Source organism: Moschus berezovskii, chromosome 24, assembly GCF_049115385.1.
Source record: "Moschus berezovskii isolate FMDL1 chromosome 24, NW_MosBer_1.0, whole genome shotgun sequence".
In the NCBI taxonomy this organism is placed as follows: Eukaryota; Metazoa; Chordata; class Mammalia; order Artiodactyla; family Moschidae; genus Moschus; species Moschus berezovskii.
In genome coordinates, this window is record NC_142483.1 from 1,417,536 (window position 1) to 1,437,731 (window position 20,196).

General features: G+C 56.2%; 1 long non-coding RNA gene across 1 annotated transcript; it reads left to right on the plus strand.

Annotated features, from left to right (window-relative positions):
* Positions 1 to 4,292: 4,292 nt before the first annotated feature.
* LOC148773965 (uncharacterized) lies at positions 4,293 to 9,986 on the plus strand. The gene is made up of 3 exons (XR_016036259.1): positions 4,293 to 5,449; positions 5,830 to 5,886; positions 8,630 to 9,986. It is a non-coding gene; the product is annotated as an uncharacterized LOC148773965 (long non-coding RNA).
* Positions 9,987 to 20,196: the final 10,210 nt, after the last annotated feature.

The following is a 20,196-nucleotide window of genomic DNA, read 5'->3' on the forward strand; positions in this document are numbered from 1 at the left end:
CAAAGCCGGCGCACGGGACCAGCCGGCAGGTGCAGCCCGGGATCGGCTGCCCGGCTCGGGCGCATCCTGGAGGTGGGGGCGGCCAACACAAAGGGCCCAGCCCCGGGGCTGGGGTGGGAGGGTGCAATCTTCATCTCTCGGAGTAACCGGGAACCCAGGGCCAATGGCTCCATCTGAGAAATGGGATGGCTTCCACTCGAGTCGGGCCTGCTGGCTACAACTCCCCAGAGGCGCTCTCCGGTTTTGGCCCCTATGACCTGGGGTTCCAGGTGCTCGGATTCTTAGGGCAAGCCCCAAAGGCCACATGTTGGGGACACCAGGCCAGGCGGACCGCTCGACTAGGATGCCAGGTGGGCCGAGCCTGGGGAGCTGACAGGGCCCTGGCCAGGAGAAGGGTCGACTTACCAAGCGAGATGCGGTGGGCGGCGCCCCCGGGCGGCTGGGGCCTGGGAGGAGCGGGGTGCCCAGGGAGCCGCGCGGGCAGGCCGCGTCACCAGCGGGGCCCGGGCGGCGCGGAGAGCGGCCTCATGGTGTGCGGCGGGCGGCTTTTGTTTGCGGGGTGGATGATGGGGCGACGGCAGCCAGGAGGAGACGTGAGCGGTGAGCCCCGGCGGCGCTGGCCCTCCCTGCCCCCCACCGCCGCGGTCTGCTTTTATTTCGACAGCACTTTGGTGAAGGGGGAGGCGGGAGCACCGCGGGGGGGCAGGAGGGCGCCCAGCCTTCCTGGGCCAGCCACCGGCGGCTAGCGGGCGGTGGGCATGCAGGGCGCCTCTCCCCACTTGCCCGGACTCCAGCCCACTCCCGCCCTGGCAGGGGCGCACACGCTGGGATGTGCTCAGAGAGGCCGGCGGTCTGTCTTCCGAGACTCTTCCCCCGGGACCTCCAGAGACGTGGGCACTCGCGCTCACACTCGCACGCACACAGATGCCTGCTCCTCCTCCTGCCACCCACCTCCAGTCACACGGCCACATGTCCATCCGTGCCATGCATTACACACTTGGCGTGGATGGACATCCTCGAGCGGGAGGTCTGGGTCACACCAACGTGCACACATTCAAGTGTAGCTTGATGCCCATCTGGCACTCACACGACTGCCTCACTCCCAGGCTTATCAGGCTGGGTGTAAACAAAGCTCTTGCCCTGGCCCACCTATAGCCCACCCCAACTCCAGAGCAGCCAGGGGATTTTAGAAGTGGAGTTTTAGGCACCGCCTGGCCCTTCCCAGGAGAGCCCTGGAGGAAGCTGGCAGTGGGGGCAGAGAGCTGTTCTTGGAAGACTGGGTGGAGGAGCAGGGAGTCTTCACCCCAAGAAACTGCTGAGGTTGGGAGCTAGGAAGGTCAGTTCTTGAACTTCCAAAGTTCCTACCAGGAGATTCAGCACGGTGGCTGGAGTCCCATCCCAGGTGCCCAGGAAGAGTAGAAGTGCCTTTGGGGACCTTTGGCCCAAAGACAAAGTGCTTTGCCTCCAAAGACTGGGAAGTGTTTGCCCAGGTGTGCCCAGAGAGGAGGTGTGTGCCAGCTGCCGGGTCAGCTTTCTGGGAAGCTGGTGGTGACCACGCTGCGAGCCCTCTGGGCTGAGTGCCCGTGTGTGCCTGCGGCCGTTTGTGAGCACACTGGAAGGGAGTCTGCGAAGCTGAGGCTGCTCGTCTGTCCGCTTCCTCCTGAGGGTCCTGGATACTCTGTGAGCTCAGTCCCTGTGTGGGTCCCTGAGGGTTTGTGTGTTGTGTGTGGCTGTTTCAGAGTGCGACCCGCAAGTGCACTGGGGAGCGAGTAGCTCTGGCATTGGCCGTGTGCCACTGTGTGTCTGTGAGATCAGTGTGGCCGTGGACCTTGTGACAGGAAGTGGGTATTTCCAAGTGTCTGTCTACACGTTGCGGCGTGTCCCTGTGGGCACACACGGGAGTGGGCGGTAGCAGTAGTGTCTCTGGGTCCCCTGTGTCTGTGAACTGGGCTGTGGGCATCCGTGCACGTGGATCTATCTGTGAGCCACGCAGGACTCTCTTCCCCGTGTTGCTCTGTGTCTGCTGGCTGTGGAGGAGTGTGTCTGTGGGTGACACTGTGTGTGTGTTCCCAGATTGCCTGCCGGCACACCTTCCCTGACCAGCAGGCAGGCCGCCAGCGGAACCAGGGTGCCATTTGCGAGGGCACTTGCTGTCTGTCGGTGGGAGGGGGAGATGAGCTGATAAGGCTTATCTGCTGAAGCCAGCGCCATGCTGAATAACTGCTCTAATGAGGTGGCCTCCTTGGGGGGGACAGGGGCGGGGGCACAGGAGCTCACCCCCACAAACCCAGCAGGCGCTGTGTCTACAGGGCCTTTCCTAGTCTGCCCTGCTCCCTGGAAGGGGGAGCTCCCCGTCTCCACCCCAGTTACCATCTCCCTTCCTGGCAGGGCAGGAGCCTCCCTGGGGTGGATGGAGAGACATGGAGAGTCTGTGCTAGAAAGGCCCAGAGAGACAGGTAAAGGGGACAAGGCAGGGAGACCCCAGGACAAACTGTAAAACGCAACAGCCGTAGAGGGCCTGGCAGAGGGCTGGGAGACCCTCAGGGGCAGAACCGAAAAGTAGCAGAAAGAAAAGGAAAAAGTGGCAGAAAGGGTTAGAGAGATGGGAAGGAAAGCAGTGAAAGTGTTAACCAGAGAAAGAGACGCGCTCAGAGAGATACTGAGAGGAGGGCACCCCAGGGGCTCCCAGACCTCCGCGGGGAGGGGGGCGGGGAAAGGGCTCCCGGGGAAGGAGGGGAGAGAGGGGACCTGAAAGACAGACTGGGCGGGGCGGACAGCCAGCCTCCCCCGCAACCCCCGCACGTCCGAGCATCCTCGAGCGCCCGGCTGGAGGGCGAGAGCGTGGAGCCCGCGCGGGCGGGCGGGGCCCCAAGGCGCGGGCAGGGGGTTCCGCGCGGGGCTGCGCCGCTGTCCGGGGGTAATTTTTCATCTCGGCCGGCTAATCTTTGTTCCCGGCGAAGATAATGAATAGCCAATCGTTATCTGCCCGGCTCCCGGAGGCTGCCCGAGAATGGGGCTGTACAGGGTTAGGGAATTGTTTCCAAAGTGCCGCGGAATAAATGGTGTTCCTTATCTCTGCCTTCCAGATTATCGGAGCCCTTTCAGAGCGCGCACAACAAATGCGCCCGCCATCGAATGCATCATTTACCACCGCAGATCCGCGCGTTGATGGGCAGGCAGATAGCCGTCCGCGGGGGGCATTCGGGCGCCCGGTGCAAGGGCCGCCGGCCGGCCTGCCTGCCTGCCGAGGGCACCCAAGTGCGTGTCCCCGGGTGTGCCCGGCATGTGTAGATGAGCAGGGCGGTGTGCCAGTGGGTGGGCACCGAACGAGCAGGGGTGTTGGCGTACCTGCGGGCACATCGAACAGGTGTGAGATGAGGAAGCGCGGGGGGTGTGTGCACAGGCCTAGTGCGGGGGTGGTCCAGGTGAGGCTGCCTGAGGAAGGGGTGCTGCGTGAGCGTGCGGGTATGCGTGTCTCCCAGCGTGAGCAGACACGTGTGAGAAGCAGCGGTTGTGCCAGCCTGCGGGTGCAGGCGTGGTTGGGGGTGTTCCACGTGTCTGCCCTCCACAAGGCCGTCTAGGAATTCACACAGGAGGTGTCGCCTGCCACCAGGCCAGTTGGTGTGCACCTGGGCGTGGGTGTGCCACAGGCCCTCGGGTCTGCATGCTCCTAGGCGGGTGCCGCCACGCGTGACTCTGTGCATAGGTCTGCACGAGGGTGGGTGCGGCCTTATGTATCTGCTGCGTGTCCCGGGGAGGGGGCAGGGGCCCGTCGCTGGGCCTGCCTGTGGTGGGCCCCCCTCCAGCCAGAGGGGGTGTGTGCCAGGTACCACGAGTTGCCGGTGGCCCAAACGAGGAGTTCGGCAACACCCAGGCGTCCCCGCCTGCCCGGGGCCCCAGAGCCCCCTCGCTCAGGACCCGCGGCGAGAGAGACCGAAGCGCTGTCGCCAGAGGTCCCCGCGCCGCCCACAAAGCCGTGCTTTCCAGGCGTGCGTGCGCACTCGCGACGGTCCCCATGGCGACGCAGACGGCGCCGCAGCCATCTTCCCGGCTCCCCAAGCCCGCTGTGCGCCGGGGTTAGCTCGTCGCCCGGCAGGTCAAACCCAAAGTCACCCCACCTGCGGCGCCGGCCCGCGCGCGACCCCCGGCGCGCGACCCCCGCCCCGGCCCGCGCGCGCCCCCCGCCCCCGGCCCCGGCCCGCCCGCGACCCCCGGCGCGCGACCCGCGACCCCCGGCGCGCGCCCCCGGCCCCGGCCCGGCCCGCCCGCGACCCCCGGCGCGCGACCCCCGGCGCGGACTCGCGCGCCCCCTGGCGGCCCCGCGCGGGCGCGGCGGGCCGGGGTCTCTGTCCGCCCCCGCCGCGTCCCCGGGCTTCGGGACAAGCCCCCAAGTGTCTGTGGAAAGCATGGATGGATCGGCAGGAAGTTACAGACGGGGCCGCCTATCAACGCCGCGCAGCCTCGTTGGCAGCAAGATCACCTCTCAGAAGGACCCTCGAGAACCTACCTAACAGACCTCACTGACCCTCAGACCCGGTGTCCCCGTCTCGTGCCGCGGCCCCAGGGGCCGTCTCCCCGCGCTTTGGGGCCGGAACGGTCCTGTCCCGGGCTCTCTGCCCGCTGTCGCCCTGCCTGCCCCTCTGTTCTCCGTCTGTTCTGTTTCTCTTACAGTGCAGACTGGGTGCAATGTAAACTCGACCGGCCTGTGCCTCTGCTGGCTCCCGGGGGCAGAGGGCTGTCTTGGTCCCCGCAGCAGCTCAGCGCTGGAATCCTTGGGGGTCCAGGGAATGCGGGCAAGTGGGCCGGCCCCAGCATCTCTGCTCCACTGTTACGCCCTGCCCACCACCCATGCGTGGAGCACCCTGGTCCCTGGGGTGCTCAGCTCCACTGACCTGCTGCAGCCTCCAAGTCTGCGGGTGGGGGCTTGAGGACCCCCGCCGTGTGTTTGCAAGGGCAGGGACAGGAGCCGGGTGCTCAGGGAGCCCGGCCTCTCCCCCAGCCTGGGCCCCAGGAGACTTCACTCATAATACAAGATAATTGCCCTGCCTTGTCAGCAGGCTGCGATGATGAATTGCTGTGAGTGGGCCAACAGGAGGTCATGGCCCCAATGGGCTTCCAGGTGGAGCTCGGCCTGCCCATCTCCCTTGGCAGGGGCTACTCAGCGATGCCTGTTCCTCCTGGAGCACCTCAGGCTCTGGGGCCAGAGCCCCCAGCACGCACAGCCCCTTCTGGCTGGGTGGCCTTGGGCAAGTTGCTTTCCTACCCTTAGCCTCAGGTCTGGCCCTGGCGATGTTACAAGAATTCCTCCTGAGCGTGTATTTAAACAGCAAGTCACATGCAACAACCCACTACTACTGATATTTGGAAGTGGAAGAGTTCACGTGAAGATATCCATTTCCAGCTTTGCGTGAAAACCTGGTGATCCAGGCTCTCACTCGGCATGGCGGAGGTATTCTCACCAGCCCCAGGCCCCACTGCAGGCCCCTGGGTCGGGGATGTGTACTTCACAGAAATAGGGGGCTGTGGCCACGCTGCTTCTGCGATCCTTCTCTGCACGCTGCGGTGGTACTTCCAGTGTCTTTCTGCCTCGATTCTGCAAACTCCTTAAGTGTTTGTTAGTTAACAGATCCAATGGGCACTTTAACGTGCTCGGCAACAGTGTTCTGTGCCCTGGGTACACAGTTGAACAAGTGGCTGTGGTGCCTGTCTGGGGATTGCCTCAGCGGGCGAGCAGACTTGACACCTATGAGCACACTCGCAACTTGTGAGAGGAACTGTGAGGGGGAAAGGCCACACATTTACAAATACTGAACCGAGGCTTTTTTGCAGAGACATACTCTGGGCCAGGTCCTGTGCTGAGACGTCGGGGGAGTGGAATAAGATCAGGTATGGTCACTCTGTGCTGGAGATGCATGCATGTCAAGAGATTCCGCATATCCAGTCTAGGGAATTGGAATCCCCAGTGCCTGCGTGAGGAAAGGCACTTGCCCTAGTCTGGGAGCATTATATGTAAAGAGTGTCTGCAAAGCAATAAGAAAAAGTACAACTAAAAAATGGGAAAAGGTATAAAAAGAAAATTCAAAGAAAATGAAATGGAAAGGAATCTTAATGAAAACATGCTTAATCTCAGTCAGAGAAAAGAAAATTTTAAATGTGTGAGAGATTCAGGATGAGAGAAGTGTTCTAAAATTAGGCTGTGGTGATGACTCCATTAACTAAAACTCACTGAAACATACAACTAAGTTAGCTTTATGCGGCGTAAATCATAGCATGATAAAGATGCTTAAAAAGAAGCTAAAAACCAGTTTGAGATACCACCTGATACCCAGAGGTATTAGCGACTATCAAAACACACGATTGCATATTGTGTTCCTCAGCGGGTGGGGGAGACGAGCTGGCAGGAGTGTCCCCTGATGCACCGTCAGGGTGGCATGGGAAATGTGACACTATCGAATTTACAAATGCGTTTATGCCTGGAGCCAAGAGTTCCATTTATAGGACTTTTCTGAGAGATACGCTCCCAGACTTGTGCAATCTGTAAGGGAATCCACAGCAGCCTTGTACATTACGGCATGATTGGAAACTCAAGATGCTCTCCTGGAAGAGACTCTTAAAAGGACTGTCACACAGCCAAACAGTGGACTGTTAGGCTGAGAAAGAAAGAAGGCAGGAAAAAGAAAGAAGTAGCTCTCCATATGGATGTCAAGTGACCCCGAGAGAGTCAGTAGCGCACTGCAGAAGCCCAAGTGTAGTGTGATTACAAACGGGGATAAGACGAGACGATCCACACAGATTTGCTTACGTGTTTGCAGAATTTCTCTGGATGGAAAACAAAAGAACTGGCTAACCGTGGTTGCACCTGTGAGAGGCTTTACCTTTGGGTGGCTGCGGGCAGGGAGAAGAGAAGGGCCTTACTGTGGAAGCTCTGATCGCTGTTTAAAGTTACACAGGTGAGACAGGTGGAGGTTGAGACACAGATGGATACACGCATATCCTATACAAAAAATAAAGGTTAAAAAACAAAATATTTTGATTAGAAAATAAAGATGGAGAGGAACAGAAGTCTGCCAAGAAGAGAAGCTGGAGGACACTCCATCACGGGCTACAGCGCAGGAAAAGAATTCTCTGGCCCTCCTGGCTGAAAGGAGAGTTGGTCCAGGTAGCTTGCACAGTCCTTTGGCCGTATCTAGTGAAGCTGGAGACAGGAATGCATGTGACTCAGCCTTTCCTTGTCAAGGCGTTTCAGAAGCCCTCCCCCATGAGCAGGAGAGGTGTAGGCAAGGATATTCATGAGGCACTGTTTGTTAAAAAAAAATAAAAGAAATTTAAAAGAAACTCTGGACATGAGCTAATGGCCCATCTCAAGGGATCTGGATCAGCCAAGAGTGGCAGCATCCTTGGAGGGAATGCCATGCAGTGGTGACCTTGTGTGGCTGGCACAGAGCTTCGGTCAGAGGAAGAACTGGCAGAATTTTAAACACAAAACAGAACCATATATTGTTTGTGAAAATAAAGCACATGAAGTAGAAGTATAGAGACAGAAATGGAATTAAATCTTCTGGCACATATCATAATAAGATCTGGAAGAGAGCAAGCCGGGCCATGTTCTTGGATGGGAAAACTTAATACCATAAAAATGTCAATTCTCCCATATTTTCAGCACAAATTTAACAAAATTCAAACTGGAATACCAACAGTGTGATTAAAAAAAAAAAACTGGATAAAACAACCTCAAAGTTTATGTGGCAGAATAACCAAGGGGGAAACTGGAAAAAGAGTAACATGGGTTTTGCCTTCCCGGAAATAAGAGCGTAGCATAGAGTCACTGAAATCAAATCAGTATGGCTCTGGCAGAGGAACAGACAACGGAAAACAACAGAGAGTCCAAAAATAGATTCCCGCGTACATGAGGACAGAATATACGACAAAGGTAGTAGTTCAGCTCGGTGGGAAGAGGGCAGATTGTGAAATAAGTGGTGTTGGCACAAGTGAACGTCCATCTGGCAGAAGAGAAAACTGGACCCGGCTTAGATATAGCCAAACAAATTCCAGATGGATTAAAAATGTAAACGTGAAAAATAAATGACTAGCAATCTTGCAAAAAAAAAAAGATCTCGGAGGCGACACATGAAACCTGGACGGAGGAAATGCAAAGGCCAGAGCTGGGCGGCCTTAGGGGCACCTGAACAGGCAGGCGGCCACCCGCGGGGCTGGGGGGCCTCCCCAAGGCCAGGTCTTACCCTCTGCCCTCTGCAGGAATGTTTGCCTCGGCGCTTCACCTCCTGTGCTGTTTGATTCATCGTTTTCTTTAAATCGATGGATGTCTTTATACAGGAAGTTGTTACTAAGAGATAATTTTATATTACTGACAAGGTAATGGGTTCGGTGGGCTAGTATTTTATGACGCACGTGGCAATAAATGTATTGACTATCAAGACAGAAAACTTCGGCGGGTGGGTTCAGTTGGCGTTTGGGAAGTCTCTCTGAGGGCAGGAGGGGCTGGAGGGGGGTCGGAGCACTGGTCCCATAGAGGACAGTGAGGCGTGAGCCAAGGTCACGGGGAACGTCCGCCCCTTCCCCTCACACACCTGCCTTCAATTTTTTTATTCCAAACTCTGACCTTTCCCAGCGTCAACACAGCTACACCCCTGGTCCAAGCTGCTAACATCTCTCCTGGATTCCTGTAGGATGGAAGGCCTCCAGCTGTCCCACCATCCCCTCAGACCGCCATGGCAGAGAGACCCTGGGAAAATGTGAGCCTGCTCCTCCTCGCCCCGAGGAGCCCACGCCATCTGATCTAGCCCCTTGTTGACCCTTTGATCTCATGCATTTGCTTGTTTACATCCAGCCTGCAAGGATTCCTGGCTGTTCCTCAAGCCAACCTGGCACACGGCAACCCCAGGACATTTGCACTTGATGTTGCCTTTTCTCAGAGAGCCATGTGGCTTCTTCACATCCTCCAGGCCTCTGTCCGAAGGTCACCCTCCCCGAGAGCCTTCCTGGACCACCTCCTGGTGAAGACCAGGCCAGCTGTGGGTAACAGCCAGAGAGCAGATGGGTGCTGCGGGCTCTCTGGAGAGAGGGAGCTAGAGATGAGAGAGGGGCGGGGCATGAGAAACGGCCGTGCAGACCGGACTCTGCTCCAGGAGCTCTACCTGTGGTGCAGCCAGCTGCGTCCCCGTGCCCAGGCAAGGCTGCAGGAGAACACGGCTGCCACTTCCTTTGGTCGGGCCTTCCAACCCCTGGCGAAGCGAGAGGGCGTGACCATAGCTGCGGGCACAAACCTCTGCACATCTCCAGGCTTGCGAGCAAGAACGCTGGGAAAGGTGAGGCGGGATCGCTGTGTTCTCCACGCCACCAGAGCAACACAACTCCCAGGTGTGTGTCCAAGACACAGAAAAATGTGTCCACACACAAGCTTGTACATGTGTGGTCATGACAGCCCCAGAGTGGAGACAGGCCCATCAGCTGATGAACGGCTAAACAGTGGTCCAGCCACACAGTGGAATATTACTTGGCCATAAAAAGGATGAAGCCCTGATACACGCTAAAACATGGAAAAGGTAGTGGCAAGTGGTTTTTAGTGTATTGACAGAGTTGTGCAGGCATTATCATGATCTAAGTTTAGACAATGTGCACCACCGCCACACCCTTCATCCTGCAGCAGCCCCTCTCCTCTCTGTCCCCACCAGCCCGTGGCACCAATGACGTCCTTTCTGTCTCTGCTGTGAGTGTTTGAGGTGCGCGGACCACGCTCTGCGCTCTGTTGTCCCTCACTTAGCATGATGTCAGGGTCCACCTGTGTCGTAGCATGCTTGAGGCTTCTCCCTGAGCTCCCTGCCCGACCCCCACTGCATGGCCACGTCTGCGGTGGACACTGGGGTTTTTCATCTGCTCAGTGGTAGCCGATTCCCGATGGTGCTGATTTCAGATATTAAAGATTGCTTAGGCTTACAGACAACATCACGTACTCTTTGTTTCGTTTGTTTTTGACAGGCTTGGAGTGTTTTTCTGGCGGTGCAACCCCATCAAAAATGGATTTGGTTTCCTCCTCCCTTTCAGTTCAGTTCAGTTCAGTCGCTCAGTCATGTCCAGCTCTTTGCGACCCCAGGGACTGCAGCACGTCAGGCCTCCCTGTCCATCTCCAACTCCCGGAGTTTACTCAAACTCATGTCCATTGAGTCAGTGATGCCATCCAACCATCTCATCCTCTGTCATCCCCTTCTCCTGCCTTCAATCTCCTCCCTTTATTTCATTATAAAAACAGACTCTAAAATATTTCAGGTACACACAAGTACCTCAAGAATGCAGAAGATACCTATATAACCAACACCTGGCTGAAGCATTAAAACATCACCAGGATAGTTGAATCACAGGAATTCCCTACATTCTACAACTTCATTTGTAACTTGGAGGTAGCAAGGGGTTTTCTATGCATCACACAGAAAGCAGAAAATATAAAGGAAAAGGATCGAGCTTCCCTGCTGGTCCAGTGGTTAAGAATCTGCCTGCCCGAGCGGAGGACACGGGTTCAATGCCTAGTCTGCAAAGAGCCCACACGCCACAGGGCAGCTGGGCCCTTGCACCACAACTACCGAAGCCTGCGTGCCTAGAGCCTGTGCTCTGCAACGAGGAGCCCGCGCACTGCGACAGAGGCCCCAGTGTAACCAAAGAAAAATTGTAATTAATTAAAAAAATTTTTTAATCGATCCATTGGACTGCATAAGAAGTGCCAACTTCTGTTCAGTTGAAGGTGCTGTAAACAAACTTAAATGGTCACCACCAGACTGAGAGAGAATTAGCATTTGCAATGCGTGTAATGAAGCACCAGTCGTATCTGTAATATGCAAAGTGCTCCTAAAACCCAGTAAGGAAAAGGCAAGCAACAGAGAAATAGGCCACTCGCCTCAGAGAAACATCAGGGTCAACAAACATGTGAAAACAAAGCACGTCCTCCTTTGCCACCAAATAAACAAAAATGAAAACATCAGTGAGATAGCACTGGACATTCGGCAGGCTGGCCACGCGCACGGAAACTCACAAGCAGCAGGAGTGATGACACCCTTGACTGCGAGCCTGAACCCACGGGAGCGTGGATCCTGCTCTCCACTGCTGATGGAGTAGAGACTGGTAAAGCCTGTGTGCACGACCAGTTAGCCGGAAGCCGCCCAGACACTCTGCGTAACCAATCACGCGGAAACACCTAATAGCGCAGGAGAAGATAAATGCACCTACCTCGTTTGTAAAGGAAAAAAGCTTGAAAACAGCTTTAACGTTCATAAATATGGACTGGTTACATACCTTTTGATAGAAACATGGACGTGAGTCTGAGCAAGCTCCGGGAGCTGGTGGGGGACAGCGAAGCCTGGCGTGCTGCTGTCCAGGGGTCGCAGAGTCGGACACAACTGAGCGGCTGGACAAGGAAAACAGATATTACTTGGCTTGTCATGCAGCCTTTTCAATGGATGAGTTTAGGTATGCATGTGCAGACAGGGAACGCTGTCCACAAGTTATTTCTTGGGAAATAAATAACTTGGGAAAAGCAAGTTATAGAACAACAGGATAATCCCGCTAGGTTATTTTAAAACCTTATATGATAATTGTATGCATACTCCTCAAGGTTCTCTGTGAGAAACATGGTTTGAATTGTAATAAAAAATTATCTCTTCTGTAATACAAAAACCAGTAAGGACTTTGAAAAACCTGATGCAGAATGTGTACTAACTATGTGACCTGAAGCTCTTAGGTTTGCAGCTGTGACCCCTTTGGGTTATTTCTGAGTATGGAGCAAGGTAAGAGCTGGAATTCTTTTTTTTTCCATAAAGACATTTAATTGTTCAGCCACCATGTTTAAAAAGCAATACTTTCCTCCATCGAATTACTTTGGTGCCTCTGTAAAAAATCAACTGACCAGGGGAAGGATAAATCGGGAGATTGGGGTTGACATATACACCCCGCTATACACAGGAGATAACGAAAAACAGCCCACGATAAAGCGCAGGGAACGCCACTCAACGCCCTGTAACGGCCTGTTCGGGAAAGGGTCTAGAGAGGGGACACGTGGATGCACGTCAGAGTCCCTTTCTGCGCATCTGAAACTAACACAACGGTGCGAGTCAATTATACTCCAGGAAAAATTTGTTTAAAGAAACTCAGGTGACCGTAAACATGTGGGGTCTGTTTTTGGACTCTCTTCTTTTTCATTGATCTACAGGTTTATCCTAATACCAATATCACACTGCCTTCATTGCTATAGCTTTATAAAAAGTCTCAAGAGGAGACTGTGTAAATCTTCCGGCTCTACTGTTTGTTTTTTTTTCAAGATTATTTTGGCTTTGCTGGGTCCTCTGCCTTTCCCCATAAATTTAAAATTCAGTTGTCAGTTCTTTTAATCAAGCCCATAAGGTCTGACTTGGCGCGTACTGAACGAGTCGGCCGTCAAGGGTGACTGACGCCTGACCTCCGCAGGACTTCCAGTTCACGACTGCGCTACGTGTCCCTGCTTGGTTAATGCACCTCTCATCTCCGTACATAAGGTTTTAAAGATTTGTTTCATTTTGGTTTATTATTTGCCCGAGTGGACAGGGAGAAGCTGGGCTGCATTGCAGTCACCACGAGGCTCTGCCGACCCTCGGGGAGCCCTGGGGGCTGGGTGGCCTCGGTCCAAGAGGGAGCAGGGGGCTGGCAATGCCTCTAGACGCCTACACTACATAGGCATTGGGTGCCGGCCGCCCCCAAGACAGGGCCGGACCTTGGGAGACGCAGGCTCCCCTGACCTGCAGTGATGGATGTGGCTGGAAGTCCCCAGAAGGACTCCGGCAGGCAGGCAGGGGGTGAGTGTGGACCCCGAGGCCCTCCCCGAGTCCGCTTGGTCTGCTGACTCTGCCGAGAACCTCTCCAGGAAGTGGGAGCACCCCAGCAGGGTCGGGTTCACCTGCCAGTCCCTGGAGCATTGACACCCCAGGAGCTCGGGCAGACGGCCGCGTCTCCAGGCTGGTGGCCTTCTCTCTGCTCCTCCATCACCAGCGGATGCCCGCTGTGCCCTCCTCCGAAGGATGCCCAGCGGCACCCGCAGGGTCTGCCCGCGGGCCTTGTGCCAGTCTCCCTCCAGCACGCCTTTGGGGCCGATCCTGCCATGAACACCAAGAAGGGCTCCTGGCAGGTGACAGCGGCTCCTCGGAGATCAACGCCTCCTGGGGCTGCTCCGTGGGCTCGATGGCTTCGCTTTCTGGCCAGAGGACAGCAGAGCCCTGGGAGCGTCCCTGAGGACGGCCGGGAGCGGGTCCCGGGCAGCGCCATCAGCGTGCTTCACTCTCGGACTTCCTCCGGCCTCTGCGGGGGGCCTGGCAGTGCCAGCCAACACGTGTGGCACAGCGGGCTGGGTTGCAAAATATATCCGGCACGGCAGTTGGTGAAGGGGTTATGCAATCGCCGCCAACTTACGGAAACCACCTCGCGATGCTCCTGGGAGGTAAGGAGCCCGGCGGTGCCACCACAGCCACAGGCTCAGGGCCGGACTGGCCCAGACGGTGGGTGATAGGACCCATGACGGATCTTCCCTGAAGTGGGAGCGCGTGACCCACAGGACCCCTCGACGCTGACATCTCCCCGAGGGAGTCTAGGGTCCCTCTGTCCTTCTCCACAAGCTCCAGGAGACGGACCCCCCAGACTCCCATCTCAGACCACCAGAGAGGAGGTCCGGCCTTAGAGAGGGAGGCTGGAGGAGACAGCTGGAGTGGGGAGGGGGCAGGGGACCCCCTCCTGTAAGGAGCTGAAGTGGGCTCGGCCTGGAGAAGGGTCCAGCTTGGGGGGAGCAGGTGGCATTCAGGGGCATGGGTGACAAAGCTGGGCCTGCAGGGGTGTCACAGAGAGGCCGACCTCAGCCCCCCGGCGATGTACGTCCCGTTCAGAGCTCTCCACTGGCCGACCACCTTAAACCCCCAGACTGACACCTCACACTGAGGCTCACCACCACCTGAGTCCAGGTGGGAGCACACCCCTGGACACGTTCTCCCATGTCCTTTCCCTCTTCTTAGAGAGGCCAGCTATGACCGAAGCCCTGAGTTTAACTGTGATTTGTGCGAAACTTCAATGTATGCACACTCACTAGAGTAAGTAAATGTTACTATACTTTGCATATTATTCTGCACCTGACTTTTTTCACTCAATGTTTTGAAAGCAAAAAGGTGCGAGTCCTCCGACTTTGATTTTCTCCTTCAGGATTGTTTTGGCTAGTCTTCCTCCCCTGCGATTCCATATGAAATGTAGAATTAGGTTTTCTATTTTCACGGAGAAGCCATCTGCGATCCTGACATGGATCACATGGAATCTGCAGATCAGTTTAGAGAGTGCTGTCACCTAAACAATATTGTGCTGCGCTCACGCAGTCGTGTCCGACTCTTTGTGACCCCCTGGCCCGGAGCCCACCAGGCTCCTCTACCAATGGAATTCTCCAGACAAGAACACTGGAGTGGCCCATACCCTCCTCCAGGAGACCTTTCCAACCCAGGAATCAAACCCAGTTCTCCTGCATTGCAGGCAGATTCTTTACCAGCTGAGCCAGCAGGGAAACAACATTAAGTCTTCTGATGCATGAAGATGGAGTGTCTTCCCATTTATCTGGACTTCAGTTTCTTTCATCAGTGTATCGTAGTTTTCAGACTATGAACCAGGCTCTTGTTAAATGTATTGCTGAGTCTTTTATTCTTTTTGGTGCTGATTGAACTATTCGCTCAATTTCATTTTCAGATTATCCTTTCTAAGTGTTTGGAAGTACAACTGATTTTTGTGTATTAATCTTGTATCCCGCAAATTTGCCGAATTTGTTTATTAGAGTGAATAGTCTTTGCGTGGTTTCCTCAGGATTTTCTATATGCAACATCATTTCATGTATGAATGGAGATAGTTTCTACTTCTTTTCCGACGGGGATGCACCTTATTTCATTTGGCTGTCCGACTGCCCTGGATAGACCCTCGAGAACAACGCTGAATCGAAGCGGCAGGGCCGAACATTCTTGTCTCCTTACTGCAGTGGAAGGGAAAGCATCCAGTGTCCCACTATTAAGTAGAATGTTAGTGATGTGGTTTTAAAGATGCCCTTTATCAGCTCGAGGAAGTTCCCTTCCATTCCAACTTTTTTTAGTGCCTTTTTTTTAACACCACGGAAGGGTGTTGCATCTTACCAAACTCTTTCCGTATCTGCTGAGATGACCACGTGTACTTCGTCCTTCCCTCTATTGATACAGTGCAGTCTACTGATTGATTTTCAGGTGTTAAACCAAATGTGCACAAATCCAGCTTGGTCGTGTGTATGATGCTTTTACATACGCTGCTGGGTTCGGTCTGCTGCCGTTTCACTTAGGGTTTCTGCATCCACGTTCATATGAGACACAGGTCTGCAGTTTTCCCTTCACATGAAGTCTCTGTCCACTTTTGGCATCAGGGTGATGGCTGGCCTCACAGAATGAGTTGGGAAGTGGTCCGTTCTCTTCTATTTTGGGAAGATTTTGTGAGGAATTGGTGTTAATTTTTCTTTAAATGTTTGGTAGAAATCACCAATGAAGCCATCTGGCCTGGGCTGCCTTTCTTTGTGGGTAATTTTTAAAGAATTATTATAATTCAGTCTCTTCACATGTTGCGAAGGCCTAGTCAAGCTGTCTATTCGTTCTTGAGTCAGTCTTCGTATTTTGTGTCTTTCTAGAAATGTGTTTGTTTCATCCGAGTTTTCTAGTTTATTGTCGTACTGTGGCTTACAGGCTGGCTTTGTAGCCCTTTGTGTTTCTGTCAGGTCAGGAGTAATGTCTCTTTCCTCCCTGATCCTAGTCATTTGAATCCTTTCTCACTTTGTCTCAGTCGAGCCGAAAGTTTACCAGGTTTCTTGAATTCTTTGTAAAGAGCCAGCTTTGGGTTTTGCTGTCTGTCTCTATGGCTCTGCTGATTCTGTGCTTTCTGTGTGTGTCCTGTTCTTTTGTTCTTCTACTCTTCCTTCACTGCTCTCATCTGCATTAAGTGAAGGTAGCATTTGAACTCCGAGAAGGCGATCACCCCACTCCAGGACTCTGGCCTGGAGAATCCCATGGACAGGGGAGCCTGGTGGGCTGCAGTCCATGGGGTCGCGAAGAGTCGGACACGACTGAGTGACTTCACTTTCACTTTTTACTTTCCTGCATTGGAGAAGGAAATGGCAACCCACTCCAGTGTTCTTGCCTGGAGAATCCCAGGGACGGCGGAGCCTGGTGGGCTGCCGTCTGTGGGGTCACACAGAGTCGGACATGACTGAAGCAACTTAGCAGCAGCAGCAGCAGCAGCATTTGAATTTCTTTAAAGGCTTTTCACTGCATCGTTTTGAGGTATTCCCTTAGTAGGCTGCTCTAAGTCTTATCAACAGCTTCATACTTATACTAGTTTAGCTTGTGACATATAGAGACAATACTCTTGTACAATGCTCCCTTCCCTTCCTTTTTACAGTATTATATTAAACTCATTGCTGTTGTTCAGATGCTAAGCCACGTCCCATGGACCTCAGCATGCCAGGCTTCCAAATTCACGTCCATCGAGTCGGTGATGCCGTCCAACCATCTCATCCTCTGCCTCCCTCCTCTCCTTTTGCCTTCAATCTTTCCCAGCACCAGGGTCTTCCATGTTAAACACACTACATCCGTAGATGTTGTAAACCCCACAGCATGTGATGATGGCTATTATCTCTGCAATTTTGTGTCTGCCTGGTCCGCCGTCCATGCCCCGTTGTGGAGGTCCTTCTGCAGAGGACCCAGGCTTGTGCAGGCAGCCGCCAGGCTGGGCCTAGGCACCCACCAGTGAGAACTTCCCATTGGGAGAAGAGCGTCGCTGGGAGAGACCGGCTGATTCACGCTGTGGAAAGACCGGCGCCCTGGGCTGGGGGCGGGGTGGGCCCGGCTTCCAGGAAGGCCTCGGGCAGGATGCCAGGCAGGAAGGGGCTGCAAGTTTCTGGAAGGGCAGCCTGGACAGGCCGGGCCAGCAGCATCGGGCCTCCCCGCACGGGGCAGCAGCCCTGCCTGTCTGGGGAATCCGCGGCACTTCCTGGCACATGCAGGGGTGGGGGAGGCAGGAGGCCGCTCCTCAGCAGGCCTCGGGCGGGGGGCAAGACAGGAGGAGAGGGCGGGCGGGTGCGAGGGCAGTGCCAGGCGCACCTGGCCCCCCACGCCCCGCAGCCACCCTGTCCTGGGAGCCGCGCCTCTCACCTGGGGGGATTGGCGAGGGGGCCAGGGTCAGGGGTGGGGTCAGGCCGCAGGTTCCCTCGGGCAGGAACCCGCTGCTGTGCGGGCAGGAGCCTTGGGGCCCATGAGGCCGGTCCACACGTCAGAGACCCGGCTCTCGCTGCCTGGGCCGGACACCCCCACGGCCAGCGTCCTGCAGCAGGACAGCGGAAGGGGACAGGAGCCGCCCGGACCTACCTGCGCCGTGCCCACCTGAAGGGACGCCCCTTGGCGCGGTCACCTGCTTCTCTGCAGGTCCTGCGACTGAGAAATAGTCGCTGGCTGTGTCCCCCACGCGCCCCCAACACGTGAGCCCACACACAAGCCAACTTCTTCCTCCCAACACCAAAGGGACGCTGCTCAGGGCTCGTCACGACAGCAGCACAACAGTCCAGCCCGCCCGCAGCCCGGTGTGACCCGGGCCTCCCGTCTCCAGGCCCAGGGCCCCGCACAGCCGCCCGGGCACAGGGACCGGCCTCCAGATGCCTGGGGCTCAGCCCCACGTCCACTCGTCCATTTGGCCAGCGGTCAGTGAGGGCCCCCTGCCAAGAACTGCACGGAGAGGACCCATCGGGAAGGGGAGGGCCTGGCTCCGCTGGTGTCTGAGCCCCTGGGAGCGAGGCTACCAGCAGAAATGTTCAGGGATGCTGTTTTCTGCTGCTTGTGGTCCAAGGAGGCAGATCAGATCCAGCAGATGCCATCCCTGCCGTCCCGCTCAGTGGCCTTCTCCCCACTTTCCCGCTTGCTTCACCTCCTGTGACGGCAACACTCTTCTCCTGGTGGAGAGGTGGCTGCCGTGGTTCCAGCCCTTTCATCAGGAAACCGGGCTGTCTGGTCAACTTTGGGTCATGTCCACCTCTGAACCGATTGCTGTGGGTGTGAGGAGCAGGAAGGGCTACTGCGGCCTGGGCGGGAGCTGAGGTCAGAGGGGAGGGGTGGGGAGGGAAGGCTTTCCCCAAACAAAGCTACTTTTGGGGAAGGTGAGCCGGCAGGATTTGCTGATGGACGGACTGGTGAGGCGGAGGGAGGGAGAGAGATCGGTACAGGCCACTGAGAAACCCAGGCCAGGTGGTCTTAGGAAGCTCTGGGCTCTGAGTCACCACGTGGGCTGTTTGCAGTCACGGCCCCTGCCTGGCTGTGGCGGCAGCGGCCCCAGAGAAACTGCAGGTGGCGGCTGCCTGCCGGTGAGAGGCCAGGTCCTGCTGCCTGCCCCTGGGACCACACACTGGCCCGTGGGCTACTGCGAAGCCCCCTCACCCCCCATACCAAGGGCCAGTCGTCCAGGGGGGCTAGGCCCGCAGCTGGGGGCCGAGCAGGGGAGCAGGGGGTGGCTCTCTCTGGAGAGAAGCAAGAGGGACAGAAAGCAGGGGCTGCTGTGCTTTTTCAGGAAGGAAACCTTCTGGCTGCAACAGTCTGGGAGTCTCGGTCCGCCCGGCCAGGAAGCTCCCCTCCCCCGCCCTCGCCCGGTCCGAGGCCAGCACCGGAAGGGAAGAAGTGAGTGCGCATCGGAGCAGCTGTGGAAGCCCCGGGCCGGCCCAGTGCCCCTTCTTACGTGCTGATGGCACCCTCCACGCCCCCGAACTGGGAACTGGCCTGCGAGGTGGGGAGGGGGTGGGGGCAGGGCAGGGCGCCAGGCTCCAGGACGGCCGGAATTCCTGCAGGACTCTTTGTTCTCAGACAGCAGCCCCTGTTAGGGCCCTGAGGCCCAGGCGGCCCGGAGCTCCGCCCCAGGAAGCCCTCACCGGCGGGGGGCTGGGCACTGCCCCTTGGTGCCCGCCCGCCCACTACCAGGCACGCTCCCCACACCCACACCCAGGCGCCACCACCACCCCTGGGCCCCTGTCCTGGAGCTGCCCGGAGCCTGGGCCCCATCCAGCTGGACAGGTGTGTGACTGTGCTGGTGGGCTCTGCAAGGCCCCCCTGTTTCCTGCAGCCAGGCCCACCACCTGCAACAAAGTCCAGTGTCCTGCTCCCCGTCCTCATGAAGTACCCCACCCTGTCCCGGCTGTGACCGCCCCCCACGCCAACCTGCTGGGCACGGCACAAACCCAGCAGACCTGCCTGTCTCCAGAGCGCTGGGCACCGTCAGAAAAACAGCTCAACCTTGCTGTGCTTGGGCACCCTCTGTGGTCCTTCGGCGTCCTCTGTGGCATGGATGGCCTCAGGCCCCACGGAGGACAAACAGTCAGCTTCAGGGACTGATTCAGAATTATGCAATCAGAAAAATCTGCAGGAAAATCCAGATTTCAGCACGAGTTTTGATGTTACTTTGATTTGTGGGAATGTTTTTAAACAAAACACACACGCCGCTTTGTTCCGGACACTACCCTTCACACGTGGCCTGCACAGAGGCACCAGTGGCCGCTGCTCCATTTACCAGAGGCAGAGTCTGAGGCCTGGACAGGTGGACAGCTTGGCCAGAGGGGGACGGTTGCAGAAGTGGGGTTCAACCCAGCGTCTGCCTCAGGGCCTGGCTCCGAACCCACTCTGCACGCCGGGTCCTGAGGGCCAATGCCTTCAGCTGGCCACACCTGCCACCCCTAAGGGTCCCCTTTTAAGAAGAAGTCATTTTCCAGAAGTTCACAAGGGCGAGGCGTCTGTGTGTGTGTGACTGCTGTGTGTGTGTATATGAAGCTGGGGTGAGTGTGTGTGTGAGTGTGTGTGTGAGTGTACTGTGAACGGAGGTGTGTGTGTGAGTGTGTGTGTGAGTGTGTATATGAAGCTGGGGTGTGTGTGTGAGTGTGTGTGTGAGTGTACTGTGAACGGAGGTGTGGGTGGGTAGTGAGTGTGTGAGTGTGTATATGAAGCTGGGGTGTGTGTGTGAGTGTGTGTGTGAGTGTGTGTGTGAGTGTGTGTGTGTATGTGTGTGAGTGTGTGTGTGAGTGTGTGTGTGAGTGTGCTGTGAACGGAGGTGTGGGTGGGTAGTGAGTGTGTGAGTGTGTATATGAAGCTGGGGTGTGTG